Consider the following 8,507-nt stretch of genomic DNA (forward strand, 5'->3'; position numbering starts at 1 on the left):
ACTGACACACAAGATAATCAGATCTTATTTAAACCCATTTTTATTGTGCTTTTATTTCTTTTATAAATGTTACAGATAGGGGAGGACTAGGTCCTGGGTGTAGAATGCCACCATTTAGTGCTATGATGGAAGGGACAGATTTCTGTGGGCTTAAAAAAGTCTGCCATGGGGCCTCATTGATTGCTGGGCTTGGGGAAAGGTGGGTGTTCCTGAAGGACACGGTATTCTGTAACATCTTCCAGCTTCTTCTTCTTCTAGCTTCTCCTATTCTTATTGATGTCCGAATGGTTAAAGGAGAACTATGAGGTGAGTGGTTTTCACTCACCTCATAGTTCTAAGCCGACCTGTGACAATGAGACTGTCACAGGTCGGCTTAGTAGATCGGGAGGTGAGCGAACACATACCGGGTTCGCTCGCCTCTCGATCATGTCACGGCTCTCTGCCGTGACAGGGGAGGGGCTGGATTCCCCTCTCCCCGCTCCGATCTGCCAGCGCTGACTGGCGGAACGGACGGGGGAGGGGACGGGTACAGCTGGCTCAGCCTCTAGATAGGCAGAGCCAGCTGTCACTCACGCAGCTGGGCGGATCCCGTCAGCTAAGTCGTGATCCGCTCCGGCTGCGGCGTCTCAGTATACCGTGAGCTGTAGCTCGCGGTATACTGAGCTTAGGGTAACGGGAGGACGCTAGTTTGTGTCCTCCCGGCCGTTACCCTAAGGAGAACTATGGGGAAAAACACTGACCCCATAGTTCTCCTTTAAGTCTCCACCAGCAAAACGTATCTTATTAGTACTGGCCGTGGGGTAAATTCCTCCCGTCCCCCCAGTCAAGTCATTCCCTGGTTACAGATTGTAAAGTAGACCCAGAATGAGATATATTTTTTCATGTTAAGTAATGTGCATTAAAACGCTTCCAGGTATTTCTTATCTCTCAAAGAGATCCCAGTACTTTCTTTGACAATACCTTCATCTGCTTTTCACTCCAGAACGACGGCTCCAGCCTTGTTCAGGCATCATCCAGGGTGAGGACTCGACTGTTTGTTTTGCAACTCAATCAGAAGATATAAACCCTATACTGAATATTAGGGATGCACCGATACTGGTTTTTCGGTATCGAGTACAAGTAACGATATTTATGTTTTGGTACTTGTCAATACCCAGTACCGATCCAGGTACTTCCGCTAGCATGGAGCCAGCTTCCCGGGCAGCGTGTCATTACCTGACACCCGGCTTTTTGATTGCCCAGGAAGCAGGCTGCATGCTGTTTGGCCGGATCGATGCTGATTGGCTGGGAATCCATGCTCGATGCTGATTGTCCAAGAAGCCGTTCTTGATGCTGATTGCCTGGGAAGCCAGCTTCCTGGCTAATCAGCATTGATTCAGCCAACCAGCATCTAGCCGGCTTCCTGGCCAATCAGGAAGCCGGGGTGTGTGTCATTACCCACCTCCCGGCTTCCTGATTTGCCGATATGCTGGCTCCATGCTGTTTGGCTGGAAGGTATCAGAGCATTAGAGCGAGTACAAGTACTCACTCAAATACTCGGTATCGGTGCATCCCTACTGAATATATAAAAACTAAATTATATTTAGTTTGCTAAAATACAAGTTTTCACCTTTGTGTTGCATCTCAGAGCTACCAAACTCCTGAAGCCACTTCCTGTCTACATGCACTCCGGTGATGGTTGTATGGGATTTTTCAGGACATATTTACTGAGGGTGACAACAATGGAACATGTCTAGGTAATGTGTAATTTCTGTTGAAACCTGATGGGGTGACAACACAGTAGCTCAACTGGGCAGGCACGGAATGTTGTCATCCCATGATAAAACACAGGCAATCAACCAATGTTACTTGGACTAAATATTAGAAAAATGTGTTTTGTTGTCCAGAGGGGTGAGGGCTCTGGTAAGATGAACACTGACAATAGAATACATTGTTACAGCTAGATATAAAATGTGCTTAACTGAATACGGAAATTTTGCCTTTGTGTCTAAGGCAGCCGTTCACAACTAGGGTTCCATGGAAGCCTGGGGTTCTTCCAGGAGTTTCCAGGGGTGCAGTGAACAGTGGTGGAATGATTTCCCACCTGATGGCCCAGAGACCCTGGTGCTTGGGTAAAAACACTATGACAGAGTAATGAGACTCTACCACTATTGGAAAGTGTTGACGGGCAGGAGAAATGCTCAATATTTAATTTTCATTAGAAAACCCTTGTAATATATGTGAAGCCAACATTTTTTGGGGGGTAGAATATGGAATGTTTAAGACCCCTTTCTTTTATTTTAACTGTCTGTGTCCCGTCAGGAAGATTTCCTTTCACTTCCTGTCCCAGAGGCACAACAGGAAGTAAGAGGAGACATCTCCAAAGCAAGGGAATGTCCACCCTATGACAGATGTCACAGATTTCACCATTGGAAGTTTACCATTAACCCCCTGTAACTGTAATAGCTCAAACATTTTGGTTTTACCATCACTTTCTGCACCAAAGACATAGGCAACTTGGTCCAATAGTGTGGGCAAGTCTTTGTAGCAGGGTCACACATAGCAATGGAAACCTGACAGTAGTTCTAACCTTCCGACTTTCTATCCAACCTATAAAAAAAAAATTGGCTTTATATACACTTTAATTATTTCACATGGAGCAAATGTCTATCATGCTGTCTATTCACTCTGGGTCCTACTTTTCAGCCAATTTAGACCTTTTGTGTCAGACTATTTCTCATGCTGCCTTTCCTAACAAGGCCAGGTAGTCATCAGAATGTGCAGAGCTGGTGGTATAACATAATTACCACTAAATGGAAAGCCTGAATAGGATAAATAGTTGTGTATCAGAGATGCATAAAGGAATGCAGAATCCAGCAAATACCATAAATTGTTTTACAGCATAATGAGCAGCAACAATCGTCTTTGTCCCACTTGGGAAGATCTTGTGTCAATTTGGGTTTTTTTCTATATTTTTATAATTAAAAGAGAGATACATAAATGATGTCCAAATTCTCTGGATGTTTTCTCACGGGTTTAGATAAAATTTTCAAGATCAATTGCTTAAACCACAGTGGTGGTGACTTGCACAGCTAATAAGGATCTTTTATGGCCGTAAAGCTGGTCACTGAATCTCACACCATTTACAGGTTATGCATTCAGATCAGAACTCCATAGCTATGTTCTTGATTAAGCTAATACTTACTGAAAACCTACATTTTAACCCTATTTTCTATAATATGCCTCCTCCACTTTCCAAAATTGCTTTAGTGAAACGTTAAATCCATTTAAAAAGATACAACTTTTTTGTGTGTGTGGTTCGTCCTGGACAGGAGTTACTTCTGCACCCATAGACCAACTATCTTGTGGCCTGTATATGTCTTACTTTTAAACCTTTGGTGTACCAGGTGTCCTTCAGTGTTCCCAGTGCTGTGTCTGCCACTGCAGTGGAATAATGTCCCCTTTAAACTGGCACTAAACTCAGGCGTTAAATCTTAAAAACACATTCAAGTACCTTAACTATTAACAAAAATGTATCTTATTTGTGTATCACTGCTATAGATCCTCAAATCATCTCTGAATTGGCGTTGACACTGTCCTTCCTTCTGGAGGGGGCTACTTTTATGTGTATGTTGTAAAGTATAGCCACCTGTGTGATTGATACACAAATAAAATACATTTCTGTTAATAGTTGGGGTACCTGAATGCATTTTAAAGTTTTAACTCCTGAGTTTAGTGTCACTTTAATTTTAGTTTTTTGTTTCACTAGGAGGATTGATATCCACTTGACAACACCTTATAATTACACCATCTGATGTCAGCTGCATTGGACAAGCAACTCCAGTTTATTGTTTATTCTCTTATTTACTATTGTATCTACAACTTAATGATTACACTAATATACCTGGAGCTGTATATCTGTAAATTATTTCAAGGGTCTCTGAGTCCTGAAAGGTTCCTCCAGGCTAATGTGGTTGAGAGAGGCTTTCCTCAGCTATTACAGTCAATAGGTGTTTCAATCTATGAACTTGTGGGTTTCATTTGCACTTCTGTATAAAAAAAAAGAAATTTCACATTTTGGCTATGTTGTAGGGCCATCCATAGAATAGTCCATAGTCACTAAAATAGCAGGCCTCTAGTTCAGCTCTTGACATCATCAAAGGGACTCACATAATGTTCAGTGTGTGTAATGCTGCAGAAAATGTTTAGAAACTAGACATACCGGTACTATAGTAGATGATAAGACATCAAGCATACTACAAGAGAAGGTCAACAACTGCTGATATGCTTCAGGTGTAGTTGGAGACTGAGGACATGCTGCAGGAGACTGTCAGAGATCACTTTCATTACAGTTAGCAACCCCTATTGTCCCTTAAATTACTTAATACTGGCACCACATTTGATATTCCTCTCGGCAAGGTCAAGGTCAAAAGAAAAAAATATAAAAAAGGGTAAAAATTCAAAGCAGAAAAAAAAGTTTGAAAAAAAGTGAAAGAAATATACCAAATAATTTAGCTAGTGGAAACCAGTTTATGAAATATTTTCCTTTACTGTCCCTGAGTAAGACCCTAGGCAAGGTAAACACTGACTTCTGGGCCCCAAAAACCACACAAGAAGTACCAAAGGTTCATAGGTCGGGGGCAGGGCTTTAAAAGAAAAACTGGCTCCCTGCCTGCTTCTGTTATACAGTAGGTAGGTTATACTGTAGGTTTGTGTGTTGAACACAGAACAAGATTTAGGGTTCCAATTGAAATGATGCGCCAATGAACCCCAGGTTTTTCCTCTATAGGCAACAGATTTCCCCTTGCCCTACCTACAGTCTTTGGGTTAAAAAGTTCAGTTGCCAAACCTTTACATTGATTATGGGTTTATTTGTAAAATACAAAACTTCCATTTCGGTTCCCACTATGTATATGTCTCTGGACTCTATAGGATGGTTGTGCAGCTTAAATAACATATAAATATATATTAGTTAAAAAGAAGTCAATTGTAATAATTCCATTTGTAAAAACATCTTTCCTATCACAGGGCCCTGCTGTAATATTACCATTCTCCCAACATAACAATCAAAACGTGTCTCAAAAACATATCTATACACATATAGCATATTAGTATTACAAGTACTTCCATATTGAATAGCAGGGAGTATATGGATTACGGACCTTCGTAGGTGCTAAACGCTGCACTACGCCATGCTTAAGGCAGCAGATTTCCCCTTGTCCTCTCTGTCCTTGGGTTAAAATGTTCAGTTGCCAACTCTTTATATTGATTATGGGTTTATTTCTACATATTATTGTCACCTTTAAGTCATGTGTTTTCCTAAAATATGCCCTGTTTATCAAATGTTTGCTGTAAGTTGGATCTTTTATCAGCTCTTGTATTAATTAAGTTGCCTTGATGTGAATGTCCTCTAAATCTCCCATGTCCATAAAGTTACACTAAACTCAGCAGTTAAATTTTTAAAATACATTCAAATACCTTAACTATGAACAAAAATGTATCTTATTTGTGTATCACTCGGCTGTAGATCCTCAAATCATCTCTGAATTGGTGCTGACACTGTCCTTCCTTCTGGAGGGTGGCTACTTTTGTTCCCCATGGTCCCTGTGTGTGTTGTATAGAAGCCACCGCTCCAAGCTTGTTTGTGTGATGGACTACAATCTCAATACAAATAAGTAAACCAAACATGAGATTACACAACACACACAGGGACCATGGGGAATTTCTCACTTTGGAGGGGTTTTCTCTTACTTCCTGATGTGGCTATGAGACAGGTAGTGAAGGGAAATCTCCCCAGTGGAACACATATAACCATCCCTTACCAGAACTTTTGAATTTAGTTCCATTCCAATACAAAATATAGTATGCACGTAATATGTAATGTAAATGTATATAGTATGTAATGTCAAAAATGTTATTAAAGCCAAAGTGAACTTTCAGTTTAAATCAGCTAAATCCATTTCATGTGCATAAGAACAAAAGGTGTTCAAAGTCTTGCAGTTCATTTTCTTTAAATAAGCCTTTGTCCTGCCAGCATGCTGTAGAGAAGCACCATTGCTCTCTGTGGGGAAGCAGTGATCTCTTTCCTGAGGTCTGACACGTCCCTTGCTGAGCCATAGCAAGAGCTCAGCCAGGAGCATGTCGGACCTCTGCAAGAAGATCACTGCTTTCCACAGAGCAATTGTCCTTCTCTACAGCAGCCTCCTAAAACCAGCTTGCTACAGGACCATGGGGTGCCTTCTGGCTTGTTCAGGGGTGCCTCAACGTTGTCACGCAGTATCATGTCTTTCCATGGTGCAGGCAGGCCAGCCACCAGCACCAGAAAATGAATGATGCCAATTCAGTGAGGGATCTATTCAGAAAAGGACGGACATTTGCCTCCATCCAGGCCTCATCCATCTCCCACCGTCTGCTGCGCCTCCTGATGTGATGGTGGGACCCTGATGTGAAGGAGGGACTCTGATGTAAAAGGGAGACCCTGATGTAGAGTGAGGACTCTGATTTGAAAGTGGGGCTTCTGATGTGAAGAAGGCTCCTAATATGAAGAGGGAGGTTGTGATGTGGGCTCCTGATTTGAAGAGAGGTCTCTAATATGATGGGGGTAACTCCTTAAAATCTTTACAAGACCTGCTTCCGGGATATGGAGGGGCCATACATCCTTTAATACATTTACATTTTAGACTGGGGTGCCTGCGAGATTTTGTATAATTTAACATTTTGCAGTGACTAAGAAAAGGTTGCTCTGCAGCATGCTGGCAGAGGAAAGGGATTTCTACTCAGGTTACTTCAGAAAGACTGTAAGACCTTTCTAACCTTTTGTTTAATGCACCTGGAATGTATTAAACTGATTTAAACTGAAGGTTCGATTGGGCTTTAAAAGAGCAGTGAATTTTGGCAGCCTGCAGTCCCTGCACCATATAGTGTCGTCTCTTATTTTACCATCACTCCCATGCTTACTAATCTGCTGCTCCAGCAACCTGAAAGTTGACATTTGCAAACTGACTCCCATGTGGCTGTACCATCGTCTGGCAATTTGCTGTTCAAGCATTGGGCACTGTACTGTGGTGGGGCAGAGTGCCCCAAACCTAGATGTACCACTTTTTTTAACTGCTGGCATCTTTTGTTCCCTACTACCAAGTAGCACTTACATGAACGTGTATCTAAAACCACAACATGACTTTTTTTAGTTTTGGAGCAGTTATGGGTTAAAACCCCAGTTAGTTTTTTTATTGTTGTTTTTATTGTTTGTCCTGATGACCATCGTGTGGTGAGGGAAAATCAAAAATGTTGAGTTTTCCAATGAAAAAGGAATAGAGGGGAACTCTTCTTTTATTCTGGTGACAACTGTCTAAAAAGGCATTTCACTCATGTTGGAGAGATTCCCTCTCACTTGCTGTTTTCAGTGGGACACAGATTCCAAAAACAAAACACAGATGTTTTACTGCTCACTATTCTATCCATAATAAAAAAGTTTTGTAGTCCCTCTATGGAGTTAGTGGGAGCCCTGCTGTAGCCCCAATGATTGACATAGTAGGGCTGAATTAATAATCAGGAGATGTCTGCCATCAGTCCACCTCCTTTGTGAGGCTGATTTGCTAAGTAAGTTCAGAATATTTGCTTAAAAAAAATTAAAAAATTGTCACTATTCACTTCAATTATCAAATCATGTAAGAAAAAGCATTTGCACATGATTCTTAAGTGTACAGTAAATTGCTTTTTCACAGCACAGGATAAATAAAATGAGCATTCACATCCTTTTTCGGCTGATGGCACTGGGAGTGAAGCACGTCATTCATTATTGGTGAGAATGGAGGACGGGGTGGGCCTGGAAGGTGAATCATGAAAAAAGTTAACCCCAAAAAAGGGGGGACATTTTCATCTTGGGGAGCAGGGGAGGGTTTAAGGGGGGCAATGTTATTTTTCAGGGTGAAGGTCTACTTTAGGAACTAAGTAAAAGAATTAGAGGAGCTTCTTCAGACTCATGTCGAAGGGGCAACTCTTTTGGTGGCAACACATTGCCACATGGGTTAGCCTCCCACTTACCTCTTGTTCCCTTGCTGGCCCTGTGTGCTGCCAACTCTCATTCACTTGTAATGGCATAACAAAGTGGCAACATCAAGCCAGCCATTCTAATGAGGGAGCAACTCAATAGAGCCTGGTAGAAGGTCTCTTAGTGATCCTAGATCACCCCTGTGACACAGCCCTTTATTGTTATATGATCTGTATATAGACTATTGTGAAAGGATTTCAAGCAGGCACAACTACAGAAAACACTTTTAGTGTCAGGTAATCATGTCATATACAATTTACATAATTTATCTAAGAATCATTTATTAATAGTATTCAGATAAAACCATATAGTTACATAGTCAGGTTAAAAAAAAGACACAAGTCCATGGAGTTCAACCTATCTAAAAATATATTCCCATGGAAAGCCCATGACTTCAGGTCTCAGTACAAATACCCTTACAGATACCCTTAAACCAATTTATGGGATTATAACTCTTATATATGAAAATGATAAATTA

The sequence above is a fragment of the Nanorana parkeri genome, unplaced genomic scaffold, assembly GCF_000935625.1.
Source record: "Nanorana parkeri isolate BGI_ZX_2015 unplaced genomic scaffold, ASM93562v1 scaffold238, whole genome shotgun sequence".
Taxonomy (NCBI): domain Eukaryota; kingdom Metazoa; phylum Chordata; class Amphibia; order Anura; family Dicroglossidae; genus Nanorana; species Nanorana parkeri.